This window comes from Setaria italica, chromosome IX, assembly GCF_000263155.2.
Source record: "Setaria italica strain Yugu1 chromosome IX, Setaria_italica_v2.0, whole genome shotgun sequence".
Taxonomy (NCBI): Eukaryota; Viridiplantae; Streptophyta; class Magnoliopsida; order Poales; family Poaceae; genus Setaria; species Setaria italica.
This window is the reverse complement of record NC_028458.1, coordinates 43,213,967-43,230,803: the sequence shown is the minus strand read 5'-3', so window position 1 is coordinate 43,230,803 and position 16,837 is coordinate 43,213,967.

The window sequence follows — 16,837 nt, the reverse complement described above, 5'->3', positions numbered from 1 at the left end:
AGCAACCCAACTGCTTGTTTCACTCATTCAGACATTACTATTGTTGCACTGGTAGAGGTAAGTCAAGGTTTTTATCTTCTTATTTTCATTTCTTAATCATGTCCATTTCATTCATTCCCTTCTAATCAATGCATACAAATTTCAACAGCTGAATATTACAACATTGTTTCCTCAATGGACATAGTGTTATAATAACTGCAATCAAGATTTGTTCATTGCTTAACATACCATTTTTCAAACTTTCTTTGTAGTAATCCAATGGATGCACACGGGAAAGTTACATGGTAAACACAATGTAGTGTGTTTCAGCTCTTGGCAATCATGGACTTTGAAGCTTAGTGTTTTGCATTCTTAATCTGCGCTTTCAGTCATGTGAAACCCTTTTAAGTATTAAGTTTCAGACCATCAGACTAAGCTTAATCTCCATTAGACTAAAAAGATGAGATCTCAAGGAAATATACATGTTTCTAATTTTTAGATGATCCTCTGTTTTGCAGCTCCATGTATGGCATGGGTACTGGCAAAGTCAGGACTTTAGTTGAATTTTAGGTTACTTTAGTGGTGAACCATGATACTGCCTGGAAGACTATACGGTTGAGATACTTGAGAACTGTTAACCTATTGAAAATATCATTGTAGTTCTTGACTTATGTGTAGCATGCAAACTCCATTTAGAAAATCCAATTGTAAACTGTTGTGTGACATTATGTACCATTCTAAACTGATTTTTATTGTGTGCATTATGTACCATTCTAAACTATCTATGCTCACGATAGCATTTTTTTTACCCGTAGCAACGCACGGGCACGATCCTAGTAAAGCACAAACACCTAGAGAGAGCTTTGTAACAAGAGAAAGAACCATATAAGTGGTATTTGTTGTGGTATAAAACCATTTAAAAGTCACAATGTTTTCACCAAATAAATCCTACTTATTCCGGGTTCACCAGAATGTTTTGGATAGGGCATAGATGCTGGAGATAGTGAGGTCAAGGACACTTATGGAGAAATACATAGGCTCTTAGTGCTATGAGTGGCCATAGCAAGGGCATCACCTGAGTAGACATAGTAGGCTGTTAGCATTGGTGGTAGTGCTGTGGAGGTGTGACAAACACAGCTAACCAAGACATCATAGAGAGATCTAACAAGAGTGGTAGGGACACTAGGACAACTGTATCACAGAAAGATGTTACAATAGTTGATGCATATGGTGTTGTCGGTGCACTCCATGTTGTAGTGAGCATTGACTATCCAACAAGTAGCGCGAGCACAATGATATAGTTGTTCCAAATGAAGTGTGTTGCCTTATGCTAGAGATGAACAAGGCAAAGGTGCAAGCATCATAGAAGAGGCAGGTGTCACAACATTGATGAGCAGTAAGGGTTATGCTAGCTTTTTGGATAAAAAATTAACAATACTCGACTCATTTTAAGGAATGTGTAGGAGCATAAGGATGAACGATAAGCTTTGACAAAATGGAAGCACCATCAAGAATAAATTGTGTCAACGTATCGAAGCCATGGGGGTTTGTAGGATATCCTACAAACAACATCAAGAATAAATTGTGTCATGGATCAAGGAGAATGTTTGGTTTGATGGAGGGTAGATTTGCATATCATTTGCATCCAAGTCCAATAGGTCATTGTAGGTTGGAAGTATGACAAACAACACTTGTTGGTGTGTGTTGTTATGGAATACTTTTCTAGGAAAATACACATTAAGCGATGATGGGTAGCACCCCAAACCGCTGCAGTGTAGTACTTGAAGCGAGCCATCTTAGATCTTGAGAAAACGCATAATATTGTCTATAGTATGTAGAATGCACTATTCCTTACCATTTTGTTGTGACGTGTATGATAGGAAAGCATTAGGTGAATACCATGAGTTCAACAAAAGCACGGAGAGTGATATGATCCAATTCTACCACTCTTTTCATTGTGAGTTTTTCACCTTGGTGTGGAAATGAGTAGTAGTAAACGAAAAAAAGTAATGTTCAAGCGTAGTAATGGTGTTGATCTTTGTAGTGAAGAGGTGGTGTCCAAGCATGGTGCACGAATTCATTAATTAGGTCCAGGGATTCCCTATGGCATTCCTTAAACTCCTGCGGTTTTTTAGGACACGTGGCCATTGGTTCTCCTTTGCCCATATGATAGATTGGGCCAGGGAACGAAAGCATGGATTGTGTACTTGACACGAGGCCGGTGGCGGGTAGCCAAAATGATGTGTAGGCCCAAGGCACCGAGCGGGGCTTCTGGTTTGTGTCTATGGACGAACTCAATGAGGGCCTAGAGCACCAACCAACACTGCTCATACGTGTCCATGGGTGGGAACATGTGGTCCCTAGGGCATTGGCCTATGCTGCTTGCTCTCGTCCATGGGTGAGCGCGTTGTGGGCCTAGAGTGCCGAGCAGTGCTTCTCAGCCGTGTAGACCATACCCAGAGCACCGGCTAGAGTTGCTTGGCCAAGCCAATGGTTAATCATGACATGGGTCCTAGGGCGTTGTCTATAGCCACTCGTCATTCCTTGACTTCGCTTTACAAGCTGAGGCCAAGCCCATAGCTGCATACCGCCCGCCTAGCTCGTGAGGCGTGGTCATGTGCATTATGGGCATGTTTGGTTGCTGCCTTAGGAAACCTGCATGGACTAGGCAGTAGCATTAGGCCTCAGGCAAGCAAAATCCAACGCCTGAGGATTCTTCTTGGTGTAGGCAGCTTTCTCAAGATTCGAAGCAAACAAGCCCTAAATGCAAATGGACGGAGAAGGAACACCTCATGGCAAGCACGTCACCAACATTAACTACCCCCATTCTGCTATTCATCCTAAGGTGTATCGGTACCCGTGCAGTATGCGTTAGGGAGAAGCGGACTTGGATGACCCGCGCAATTGCATGCAACATGGGACAACTGCTACTATCGCTGGCAGGACATAGTAGCATTGACAGAAGTAATGTGGCTGCGTTGTGGAATCCATATGCACATTGCTATATAACCCATTCTAACGCTGCCTGTCTTCTAAGGTACAGTGTATCAACACACGTGCAGAGTGTGTTAGGGAGAAGTGGACTTGGATGACCCATGCCATTACATGCAGCATGGGTCAGTTGCTACTATTGCTGGTAGCACATAGTAGCATTGACAGAAGTAATGTGATGGCATTGGGGCATCCATGCACATTACTATAGAAAAACTATAGCGTGTGAGTGTCTGGTTGGCTGAGCAAGAACTCGATCTTGGGTATAAAAGGCCAGCTCTAGGTCCATGTAAGAGCAACTCCAGCAAAGTCCCTACTCAAGCCCCTACTCAAAAAGTAGGGACCAAGAGAAACAAATGGACTCCAGCAGGGTCCCTACTCGGGTCCTTACTCTAGGGAGGCCCCTACTTTCCCCCTTCAAGCCCCTTCTCCTACGGGTCTCTAGGGAGGCCCCTACTCGACGGTTAGTTCGTTGGACCGTGCGTGCCTCCCCATTCTCCTCTTCCTTCACGGGCTCGAGCGTCGCGCCAACCTGCTGCCTCCGGCACACCACACCCGACCATCAGCAAATCGAGCAGAATGTGGTCCATATTGAGGAAGGAGAGACAGACAAACCAGGCAGATGGGAGACTACTGCTCGAATCAACGCCGCACTGAGGCCCGACCACCTCCCCCAGCCCTACCACCCGAAGCCCCGCCGGCATCCAAGCTCGAGCGAATCTGCCGATGCCGCCCCTAGCTCGATTCCCGACTTGATTCCCACCACCGCCAGTCAAATCGGCGCACTGAGGTTGGCTCCATTGTGCTGCAGGTCTAGATCGAGCGTCGAAGCCCATCTGCACGAGCAATTCACATTAATGGAGTTGCTGCTGCTACAGATGTGATTCACTGCCTCAACGTGCTGCACGGGAGGGAATGGCCACCATGTACTCCTGGTCCTGTCCTGCAAGAGGTACGAAAGCAAAGAAGCAAGCAAAATTGAAGCTTGCAACCTGCATGTCCAACGTCCGGGAGATCTACCGCTTGTGCTTGCTAGGGGCACTTCGACATGCACTGCTAGGGGCACGCCGGTGAAGAGAGCTCGAGCTGAGAGAGAGGAGAGCTTGAGCCACTGAATAGCGGGACCCACATGTCATAAAAGATAAAAAGAAATATGGGACACCGACGGGTGAACCCCACATGTCATAATAAAAGTAGGGGCCAAGATGTAGGGGTTGTTGCTAGAGTTGAGCACAAAAACTAAAGCCCCAGAAAGTTGGAACAGCCCCTACTCAAAGAGTAGGGACTCTGAAGTAGGGGCCATTGCTGGAGTTGCTCTAAAGGGTTCCAACTTTTCCTTCTCCAAGAAGAAAGAAGGAGCCATGAGCTCCAAGCTCAGCTAGGATTTAGAGATGGTACACGATCCGGGGGCCTAAACATGGTAAAAAAAATCTTGCACGTGATCAAGTCCCTAGGAACGAGTTTCACCCTCTAAATCCATCTCACCTGATGATACATTGAATTATGTAAAGTGGGGAACTTTCCTTTTTTCAAGAACAGATAATGCACAAATTTCATTCAGAAAGACATTAAGTTTGTTACAACAGATACAAATATATGCCATTCTAGATTGCTTCAAGAGGCACATGAAACTTTATGATCCTATTACAACAATAGGTAACAACCTCAAACTCAACAAAATCTAAACAATGATTATTGAGGCATCGATCCTCTTTCGGCATAGATGCTTTCATGGCCCTAGAATAGCTCACAAGCTAAGCAACCCTATTCACCTTCATTTAGGGCTTCCTTCAACTTGGCGTGTTGGAGATGCATTCACATACCGTTTCACCAACATAATGCTCATGTGGGGATTGAAGCAGCCACCCACCATCTATCACCGATGTCGACGAGCTGGTGGTGGACCATGAATGATTGGTGGATACCAAGTCCTGATGATGATGTTGGTGTCAAAGGAGCCTTTGCAGCTCATGCAGCTCAAACAAGTAAGATTCATGCAGCTCATGCAGTTCATGCAACTCAAACAAGTGGTGATTCCTACTCGTGAATGCGCCATCCACTAAAGATAGAGAAGTCGGCCACTTTCGAGTGGAGTTGCTCATCATGATAGGGAGGGGAGCCTCCAAGCATATCAGCCTCCCATGGTGAGGAGCCACTGGACCGGCAAAGGCACCAACGGCGAGATGCTGGTCACTGGCGTGGGGAATGTAGCCCCACCCATGGGAAGCCATGGCCTAGGTAGCCCACCACCTACCATGCGGCCACCAGCACTAGGAGCCGTGACGAGGAGCAGAGAGCACATGCCACCATATGACGCCATGCCAAGGCCACATACCTTGGAATCCCACCCCGAACCGAGTGCAGCCACCTCCTCAACGACCACATGACCAGAGCTGGCAAAGAGTCCAGTATCCCATGGCCACCTGGGTCTAGATCTAGGATAGGAGGGGGAGAGGGAGGGAGGATTGGAATAGAATGGAAGGAGAGTGGCATTATTAGGGTGAAGATTAGTTCTAGAGAGCCATTACTAGGGATGCCCATTCCAAAGCTAGAGGCAATGGAGCTGTTGGCCTTGATAGGGGTAACCTTATCTTGTAAGTCTCCTTCCATGACCATTGTTCCCCATTATATTGATGGGAAAGATATGTGCATCCAAAGACGGTTGAGGAGGGGGAGATCGCAAAGCTTGGGAGCCTCACAAAAGCATGTAGCAAGGAGTGACCTAGGAGGCAGAGAGCGTCACCACTGAAATGAATGACGGCTCTAGGGAAGTTGAAGGCAGTGTAGAGAGGAAAGGGTGAGGTATAGGAGCCCTCGCCTCCCATTGTGGCGGTGTTTCTAGGATTTCCTATTCGAGCGCTTCCATCAATATACTCCAAGTGTTTTTCGATGATTTTCTTTAAATAGTCTCCGTGTTCCTTGTGAATATAGAAGATGTAAGGTGTGGATTACATATATTCTAGTGAAGTCCTACCTAGATCATTAGGATTTTTGTGAAACCCTAAACTTAAGTAAAAAATGTTAGTTCACTTCATGATGAAAAATCAACGGAACCAAGTGCCACCAAAACTTAGACCCAAATTATCTGGACTAACTGCTTTTTGACTGAAAGTTACACAATGACACAGTTGATAAGCATGAATTTGTATAGAGCTCGTTATGCAATGATAAATAAGTGCCTAATATACTTTGGACTCAAGAAATATACATTGCCGAAATATAGTTTGTATGCATAAGCCATCAGAAAAAAGTCCCTCAATAACCACATTTTAACCAAGCAATATGCAATTCTATCTAAAGTTCCGGAGCACAAGTTCAAGTCACTTGCCTTGCTTGATTTTTTGGGGCCTTGAGTAAAGCGCAGTTGCTTTCTAACTTCCTTGAGAATGCGTATCTTCTGCAGAAATACAAACGAGCACAAATAAACACCACATAGAATTAAAGCAGTGAACAAAAAACAACATAATAAGTTCACCGATGAGGCTCCCCTGACACGACCTAGCCTATATCTCACTGATAAGTAGGCAATACTTAATTAAGTTCTACTTGTAAACAAAATTTGAACTTGTGCAACTGCACCGGAGCCCAAAACCAATGCCATTTTATAACCTAAAACGGTGAAATTTAATCCATATATTATTATATTTGCATTCCAAAACGTTTTCTTAATGGTGCAATCCTCTGTTGGGACCCATCTGTCCTGCGCATAGGGGTTTGACGAAGGAGATTCCAATTAAAGAGGGGCTGTCTACTGTGTAGCATATTTTTTCTTCTCTCACACTCGAATTTCTGGACCTTAGATCTCAAACAAACGGCTCAGATCAACCAACAATCCTTTTACCTCCCCAAGACCCCTTCCTTATCCACTCGGCACGCTCACGTCCCATTGTCCTCCTCCTGACCCCCGCCGACCCTCCACCCCACCGCCGCTGCCCTCCGCCTCACCGGCACCATCCCCGGCACCGGTGTGGCCCGCCTTCCTCCACCGTCCCTCCCTCCTCCCTCCCCCTCCCCCCTCCTCGCCGTTCTCTCCAGAGGCACCGTTCGCCCCCGCCGTCGTCACCATCCTGCTCATCTCTAGTGGTTGCCGCCGCCGTCTCAACCACCCCTTCACACAACTCGATTCCGGTGCAGCGGTGCTCGCCCCTGCCCGTCCACCGCCCTTTCAGGTATCCACCGCCGCCACCCTACCACCGCCGTCTTGACCGCCACCACCGCCCGCTTCCCTGCCACCTCAGACCTCCCTCTAGGACCGCCAGACCCAGGTAACCCAAACCCCCGAACCCTAAAAAGCTTGCCAGACCTTGCCGAAGGTGAAGGAGAAGGGGAGGTGATGGATAAGGAAAAATTCAGGTGTGGATGAGTTGATTTTCACTCGAGTGTAATATAGTAATCCCTATTAAAGAACTATTTTTTGCAGGGCCCACATGCCAAGAGAAAGGGGGGGGGTCTTTCTTCCTCCTGGGGCATGCAGAGAAGAGAAGTAACGTACGGCCATTGATGAGTGTAAGGAAGCTTGCAGCAAACGTAGCCGCGCTGATAGGGCAAGTGGAATCACGGAACAAGGAGGTCCTTTGATGTGGCAATTTTGTGGCTGGCCGTCGATGGGGAGGTTGCTGTGATGCAGCGGACACAAAGGTAGGGGCGTAGGGCTGACAGAAATGGAACAGAAAGCTCTACACATAGAGGAGGATCGATCGGGTGAGGGCTTCAGGAGCTTACCCGGCAAGTGCTCTCACGGACGGTGACGTGTGTGGCACCTGGAAAACCTCACCGTCGGCGGTGCTCTCGGCTTGCTGCGAGAGAAGAGAGAGAAGATAATCGCCGCCGTTTTGAAGGGAAGGAAAGGAAGGGTTGAACCGTTGAAGACATGAATCAGGGTTCAGGGAAGGCATAGCCTAAGCATACCGGCAGGCAGTGGAGACGGATCCACAGTGTCAGCCAGGGCAGCAGCCTCTCCTCACCGGCCAGGACGAGAAACGCGCGGACAGGCTAGGGGATGCGTCAGTTTCTCAAGAAAAGTGCGGGCTGGCGTGACGTGAACGAATTAGAGAGGAGCTGGAGTGCTGGACACCACCAGCGTCCAGCGGAGATCGGGCGCGCCGCGCACAGCTGCTCGTCGATTTCGAGGGAGACGACGAGCCCGGCGTGGCCTCTTTCACATGAAAAGTACGGACGGGAGGAGGGAGGAGTTCGGAGTGGGGCCAAACGGTGGGCGCAAGACCGATCGATGACTCCTAGGGCTAGGCCTGGGGACGAAAACTTCATTCACTTGTTTTGTTCTAAGGGCATGTACAACAGTTGCTGTTGTCTGTAAAAAAACGTCACGTGACACAAAAACAGCAATGCAGATGAGTTAAAAACAGCGACGCAGACAAGTTGTACAATGACTCGTTTGTTAAGCTATCTGCAGACTCATATATGGACCCATAAATCATGGTGATTAAACATAATTTGATCTTTGTAGCTTATTTTATGGTTTGTTTGAGAGAATGCATTGTACATTATAGTACTATGAGAAGGACCGCACTGTAATTTTTTATTTTACTTCAGACCCTTTTTGCCTTCTAAAGGATCTTTATTTGAAACATATGTGTGGAAAGGGCTTTACAGAAATAATGCAAGGGAAAAAAATCTAGAGATTTCCTCGTCGCTTCTCTCATCTCCGGCGGACTACACAGCGAGCGGCAGATGGCACGGCGCGAGGTGGAAGAACAGGGCGCGGTGCGCGGCACGGCAGCCAGTGCGGCGGGAGGAGCACGCAGCGAGCACAGAAAGTGCGGGCACATAAAGGTAGGGCTGAAAAAGATTGAACAGAAAGCTCTACAGTACAGAGGAGGATCGATCGGGTGAGGGCTTCAGGAGCTTACCCGGCCAAGTGCTCTTACGGACGGTGACGTACGTGCGGCACCTGGAAAACCTCACCGTCGGCTGTGCTCTTGGCTTGCTGCGAGAGAAGAGATCAGAAAAAATAATCGCCGTTGCGAAGGGAAGGAAAGGAAGGGTGGAGACACGAATCAGGGTTCAGGGAAGGCATACCGGCCGTCGGTAGAGACGGATCGACAGTGTCAGCCGGGGCAGCAGCCTCTCCTCAACGCCTTCACGAGTGCTCGACGACTCTGAGGGAGACGAGCCTGGTTCGGCCTCTTGCAAATGAAGAGTCGACTGGAGGAGGGAGATGGAGGAGGTGTGAAAAACAGCAGTGTGAGACTACCGCCTCTCTGTGGGGCTGGACGGTGTGATTTGCATGTGATATTGGCCAGGCATCTTCTCGTGTTGTTAATACTTGCCAAAAACTGTTGTAGCTTATTTTGGCAGCAACAAAGCTTTTATTGAATTTAGATGTAATATGCCAAATATGCAAGCAAATATTTATTATTGAGATCAGCCTGGATATGCCAAATATGCATGACAACTATCGTTTTGCTGTGTCATCGCTGACGAAATGGCAAAGGTGCCGCCCATAGGAGGGGCCTGCATCACCTGGTTTGCTGTATATGACAGCTGGATCTTATACGGTGACTCAATAACGTGTACAAGCGAAGATAAGGCATGGGTATGTAAAACTAGAAAAAAACACTTCCATGTTACTACTCGTGCCACTGCCATTTCTAGTGAAGTATTTCGAGTAAAAAACATGTCATTCGTGTATATTACTATAGTGTTTGCAATCTTCTTCAGATACCCATGCCCCATCCAGCATGCAACCTCTCACTAGGCCTGTGCATTTAGGTGCAAGGGCAAGAGTATCTGTATTATTCTTTTATGGAGTGAACAATCATGACCATTGCTGATTTTTTCACCTACCAATCCAAGCGACCTCATGATCAGGCTACACTCCCAATGCGCCTCCAGCCAATGGAGAGGGAGCTTGACGACAACTCGGACAGCCGATTGGGTTGGCCACCGTAGCTTGGAGCCGTATCTTTCTGGCCAATACGTTACTACATTGCTCTACTCATTCAATGTGGTAGGATGTCAGTTGATGCAATGTTGGATGACAGCTTGAAGCAGCGCTAAACATTTAAAATAAATTTTGGACAGCCAATGATGAATGTTTCAGTCGTTCATTTTTTTTCAGAAGGTTAAAAAAAAAAAGGTTAACGTGCCATTCTTCCCAAAGACTACTAGTTGGACTCCAGGCTTAGGAATCAGCCAAATATGCAAAATCTTCCCTCCAAAAAGATATGCAAAATCTGAATGGATGCAAGGAAGCTTTTATTGAAATTAGATGTTAATATGCCAAATATGCAAGCAAACATTTATTGTTGAAAACACCATGGATATGCCAATTGCCAAATATGCATGACTACTATTGTTTGGCTGCATCACCGCTGACGAAATGTCATAGGTGCCGTGCATAGAAGAGGCCTGCTTCACCTGGTTTACTGTGCAAAACTGTGGGGGAGGGGGGTTGCAAGCTTTAAAAAGTCCTGGTTTTCTATCAACCATAAATTTTGAAAAGATTCAAATTCTTCATCTATGTGGTCATGCCAAATTAAACTATAAGGTGGATCTGGTTCAACATATTAATAACCATGAAAGCAAAATATTAATTGCAGTAGCACAATGCATATATATTCTATGAAACTAATATACTTTCTTCTTCCAATTCCCTAAAAGGAAATCCAAATGGTACGTAGTTGCACATTCCAAAAAATGCATTATCACCTCAACAAATAGAAGGCATCGCAGATCGAGGTTAGGGCCTTGGACTGTTACGGATAGGGGGTTTACCCAATTTAAAAGTTGGAGGGAGGGAAATTTGATTGATTATTGTCAATAGTAGCAGCGAGTGATATCGTGTCATCCACGAATCTAGCGGTACATTTCTATAAATTGAAGAATCTAGGGTTTAATCTTTAATTATGGTATATTTTAGTATTAAAATAGTTATAGTAGATGCGAGTGATTTTGTACCATCAACACGCACATTATGCATCACAACCAGCATCTAGAGCTTTGTACAAACCGGCCAAGCTAAGGTAGTAGACGTTCATAGGCACATGTTCCATTCCATTAATTATACGGTATGGTTAAGATAGTTCTCGATGAAACGATAAAAACAAGTGTTTTGAAAGTTCATAAGAAATTCAAACTACCTTGGATGAAGATTTTTATAAGAAAACTGTAGCTCTTGACAGGATCTACAACTTTGCGGTTCTTAACTTTTGTTATTGAAGTTATTTAGAGCCTAAAACAATCACATAAAGATTCAACTACGTAGTGTAAAAATTGAATAGAACTCCACATTGCTATGTACGACCTTGGTAGGGGTTGTATGAGAGGAGAGGCCGTTTTGAGTAAAAAATGTGTGGTACGTGATACACAATAATGTATATAGATTGGGAGGTAGCTTTTTTCTATCATGGCTAATTATCTATGAGGAAAAAGTGGTCTCATCTCTGATGGAAAATCTCTCATGTTTGCCCTTTGTGTAGATAGGGAGTCAAGCATATGAATTCTAAGTCACGCTAATTATTTTGTCAAATGAAGTGAGCTACAATTAAGTTCAGCACAGGCTCATTCGAGTTTAAGCTCTTGACTCGACATGTGTGCTCATATTTTCCAGCATTTATTTAAAATTAATAATGCTATTCTTTCAGTTATAGGCAGCGTGCCCGATTGTTGACCCTCGTTAATAACACCTTTTCACACCTGTTTGTCTTAAATAATACTATAAAATTAATATCATTACTATTGATTATGTCAAATATATAATCATGCCGTATCTGCTTATACCTTATGTCTTGGAGAACGCTCTGTTTACAAAGGAAATTTGATTTTTTTGGAACATAAATGGACAAGACCCAGAACCAACGTCAAGCCCAGAAAAGATGATGACCAGGGCACCCAAAAAGGGCATGAGCTGATCAGCCCAATGACCTAAGGCCATTTGGCTCAAGGCATTTCGTCGCCTATTCATGCTCAGCTTCGACAAACATTCATTGTAGAAGACTTGGTGGCTAAGTTTTAGAAGATTTAGCAAGTTGATCATGATGGGATCAAGATGAAGTGAGCAACACTTTGGAAGGTTATAAAGATCCTATCGGTGTTTCGTAACGCCGATTAGTGATTGTATGCCGCGTTCTCCTCACTTTCGATGGCTAGCACACAAGAGATAAGGAATTATACTGGTTCGGGAAGATCCCTACGTCTAGTTTCAGCAGGAGTCGTGATGCTTGGATCGAGTGCATTGGACTTACAACGGGGTGCTTGCAAGCAAGCGTTCATGCGATGCGTGGGTGTGGGTGTGTGTATGTGTGTGTGTGTGTGTGTGTGTGTGTGTGAATGTGGATTCGAGAGGCAGAGAAAGAAGACTTGATTCCCTTTATATAGACCAGGGACCGGGAGACAACATTTGGAGAAAGGATGGGGTTCCCCGACCTCTGGGGTCGAGGGTCGGGGCGGCCCAGCCTTCCTTGGCGTGGCGGGCCTCCTTGTCAGATCCCCTTCGTTTTTCATAGGCCCCACACGCCTTGTACGGGGGGCCCTATGCGGCGTGGGCTGCCTACGCATGGCCTGGCCACTTCCATGATGGGCCTCCATCCCATCCGCCAACCCCATGGCAGTGAATGGGATGGATGTTGTTGCTGACGTCTATATCTGGGGTGAGTAGGTGAGCCTTAGGTCATCAACTGGGGCATGGCATGCTGCCTTCCCCGGATTTCCCCAACCTCTCCAGCGTGCTCACGGCCACTCAATGCCGTGACACCTGACCCCGGGTCCTGCCTCGCCTGCGGGCCCATACCAGATCTGGCGTGGTGGCCTAGCCTTGACCGTGACGGATCACTATGGCGGGGTGGGTGATGATGACTTCGGGGTGCGTGAGCGAGTACAAACCACATGGCCTCATCCTGCAGGTCGTCCTGGGCAATCCGAAGGGTGTAGCCTCACCCTTGGACCCCCTGTCTAAAGGTCGGCTCCCTCTGTCGGGTCACGTTCCGGTGTGGGGCGGTCAAGAGGGCCACATCTTGCATTTAATGATCCCACCGGTCACCCTTAGTCAAAGGGGTAGGCGGGGTGCTATGGGCCCCTCCAAGCCGGCTGGTGCGGCGAGTCATGATATTCAACTCCTAACCAAGGGAGCTCGGGAGGTGGGCCGCGACGCCGCACGGGCTGCCTTCAGTATGCTTCTCACTATTAGGCCTTTGGCCTTTTCACGTGCGATCGTCTTAAATCCCTTTCTCGGGGGTACCCCTAGTACAGGAACCCGTCAGATCCATTCAAGGATATCGATGAGTTAGGTTCACATGCAAGTCACAACAAACCTCCAGAAGATTAGAGAAGACTTGGCGATGTAGGAGGGCGTGAGAGAGAGAAAGGAAGGGTCAGTACAAGCTGATCAGCCTAGCTATTCCTATGCCCCCTCGACTTCCTGTTTTAGCCACGGCCTCTCTAGGGAATAAATACCCACATTGTCCATCAGCCATGGCATTCATTGATCATATTTGCAACAGAGAAGCAGAGGAGCCTACTAAGGGACATCGTTCTAGAGAGCTGTGAGTCATGCAGTTGTCTAGAGGGTTAGCCAAGGCTTAACCCCTAGCCGACGTGGTCACCCTGCAATAGTACCACGTTGGAGTTCTGGAGATAGGACCAAGAGATCGAAGGTATGATCTTGGTGTTGATCTAGTGATGAACAATATTTCGTGGTGATGTAATACAGGAGTTCTAATTCTTTAGCGATCCATGTGCCTCCTTATATGACTTCATATTATCTCGGTTTTGCTTATTCAATCTATGATCAACGATAGGTTGCTTAGGATGTTCTTGTGGTCGTGGTGACTATAATTGCATGCCTTATTGAGTAGTATGTTGAGTACCTTGTTTTCATGCTCTTAGAACATCCTGCACCGAATGGTAGGATCGTGACAGGGTCTCTAGTAGGGGGTTAGTATTCGAAAGTCAGATCGGAGGTGATGATTTAAATATTCTCTAAATGAGAAAAATGTTTACCTTCCTTTCGTGCTCAAGAACTACAACATATGTATAGTCTAGGCGGGAGAAGATCAGCTGGCGGCGAGCGGGCGGGGCCGCAGACGGGCGGATCTGGTTCGATGGTGTGTGGGTGAGGACGCAGGTAAGCCTCGGTGCCGCCACGGTTGGGATGAACTTGGCCGAAGACGCGGAAGCGGCGCATCCGAGGCCGGGTGAGACGGGGCCGGCGGCGCAGCCGACGCTGTGGGTGGAGTGCAGCTGACACGGAATGGCGGCACCGCTGCGGTGTCTGTGGCCCATGGAAAGAAGAACGTGTGTTCGTGGGGATTGGGAGGAGAGAGAAACATTAAAAAAATCTAATGTGGTGGACCCACCAAACCTCGTACAGTGCACCAATAGCTAGATCGTTGTATGGAATCATCTATTATGCGATCTATAGGTGACATGTACTCTCTTGTAGAGAGCAAACTTATTATACCTTTGTAGGTGCCCTAAATTTGCAAACTGCTCCAACGGTACTCCTTTTTGAAAGTTGACATGAATAATCTCAAAGCAGCAATGTAACCGTATCTTGTAAGTCTCCATCCATGACCATTGTTCCCCATCATATTGATGGGAAAGATACGTGCATCCAAAGACGGTTGAGGAGAGGAAGATCCAAACCTAGGGAGCCTCACAAAAGCATGTAGCAAGGAGCTAGGGCGAAGCTAGCTCTAAATTTACGGTGGTGCACCGCTCAAGGAGCGTACAAAAATATATGGCAATACATGGTAAATATTAGTCTAGCTAGTGGTAAAAATTTCTTTCGCTGGTGCATGTGCATCAGGCAAACTCTACCTAGCTTCGCCCTGGCGAGGAGTGACCTAGGAGGCAGAGAGCGTCACCACTGAAATGAACGACAGCTATAGGGAAGTTGAGGGCAGTGTAGAGAGTAAAGGGTAAGGTATAGGAGCCCCCTCCCCCCGTTGTGGCAGTGTTTCTAGGATTCTCTATTCAAGCGCTTCCATCAATCTACTCCAAGTGTTTTCCGACGATTTTCTTTAAATAGTCTCCGTGTTCCTTATGAGTATATAAGATGTAAGGTGTGGATTACATCTATTATAGTGAAGTCTTACCTAGATCATTAGGATTTTTGTGAAACCTTAAACTTAAGTAAAAAATGTTAGTTCACTTCATGATGAAAAATCAACAGAACCAAATGCCACCAAACTTAGACCCAAATTATCTGGACTAAGTGCTTTGACTGAAAGTTAGCCAATGACACAGTTGATAAGCGTGAATTTGTAGAGCACATATTATGCAACGATAAATATGTGCCTAGTATACTTTGGACTCCAAGAAATATACAGTGCCGAAACATAGTTTGTATGCATAAGCCATCAGGAAAAAAAAAATCCTCTCAATAACCACATTTTAACCAAATGCAATTCTATCTAAAGTTCCGGAGCACAAGTTCATAGTGTCCCGTGCAGCTCGCTCTAGACCACTTATCAAGTAAGGCATGCGTAATAGTGCATATATAAAGAAGATCAGTGTGAAAATTGTAGGCTCGGTATGATGGAACTGGGAAGTCACTTGCCTTGTTTGATTTTTGGGGGCCTTGAGTAAAGCGATGTTGCTTTCTAACTTCGTATCTTCTGTGGAAATACAAATGACCGCAAATAAACACCACATAGAATTAAAGCAGTGAACAAAAAATCATAAGTTTGACACTTTTAAGGTATAGTACACCTTATTGTTAGATCACATTGTCAGATCAAACAGAAAACGGTCTCTGAACTTCACCGGTGAGGTTCCCCTGACACGACCTAGCCTATATCTCACTGATAAGTAGGCCACAATATTTAAGTCCTACTTGTAAACAAAATTTGAACTTGTGCAACTGCACCTGAGCCCAAAACCAATGCCATTTTAAAACCTAAAACGGTGAAATTTAATCCATATATTCTTATATTTGCATTCCAAAACGTTTTAATGGTGCAATCCTCTGTTGGGACCCATGTGTCCTGCGCATAGGGGCTTGACGAAGGAGATAGTAATTAAAGAACTATTATTTGTTTAGCAGGGTCCACAAATCAAGAGAAAGAGGGGGTATCTTTCTTCTTCCTGGGGCATGCAGAGAAGTAACGGACGGCCATTGATGTGAGGGTTGTTTGAATACTATGTGCTAAACTTTAGCAGTGTCACATCGGATGTTCAGATGCTAATTAGGAGGATTAAACATGAGCTAATTATAAAACTAATTGCAGAACCCCAAGCTAATTCATGAGACTAATCTATTAAGCCTAATTAACCCATCATTAGCAAATGGTTACCGTAGCACCACATTGTCAAATCATGGACTAATTAAGCTTAATAGATTCATCTCGCAAATTAGACTCCATATGTGCAATTAGTTTTATAATTAACCTATGTTTAATACTCCAAATTAGTATTTAAACATTCGCTGTAACAGGTGCTAAACTTTAGCAGGTGGTACCAAACACCCCCTGAGTGTCCCAGGAAGCTCGCAGCAAACGTGGTAGCGCTGATAGGGCAAGTGGAATCACGGAACAAGGAGGTCCTTTGATGTGGCAATTTTGTGGCTGGCCGTCGATGGGGAAGTTGCTGTGGTGCAGCGGACACAAAGGTAGGGCTGAACAAGATTGAACAGAAAGCTCTACACATAGAGGAGGATCGATCGGGTGAGGGCTTCAGGAGCTTACCCGGCCAAGTGCTATCACGGACGGTGACGTGTGGCACCTGGAAAACCTCACCGTCGGCGGTGCCCTCTTCATGGCGAAGCGTGTCGCCGGCCACGACAGCGGCACAGGGGGCACCGTGACCATCTCCAACTCTAGGCTCTCGCTGATGAAGTGCCGGTGACACGAGTGTGTGATGGGTCGGCGTGGAACGGGAATTAGAAGGGTGGGCTGGGCTGGTCTGG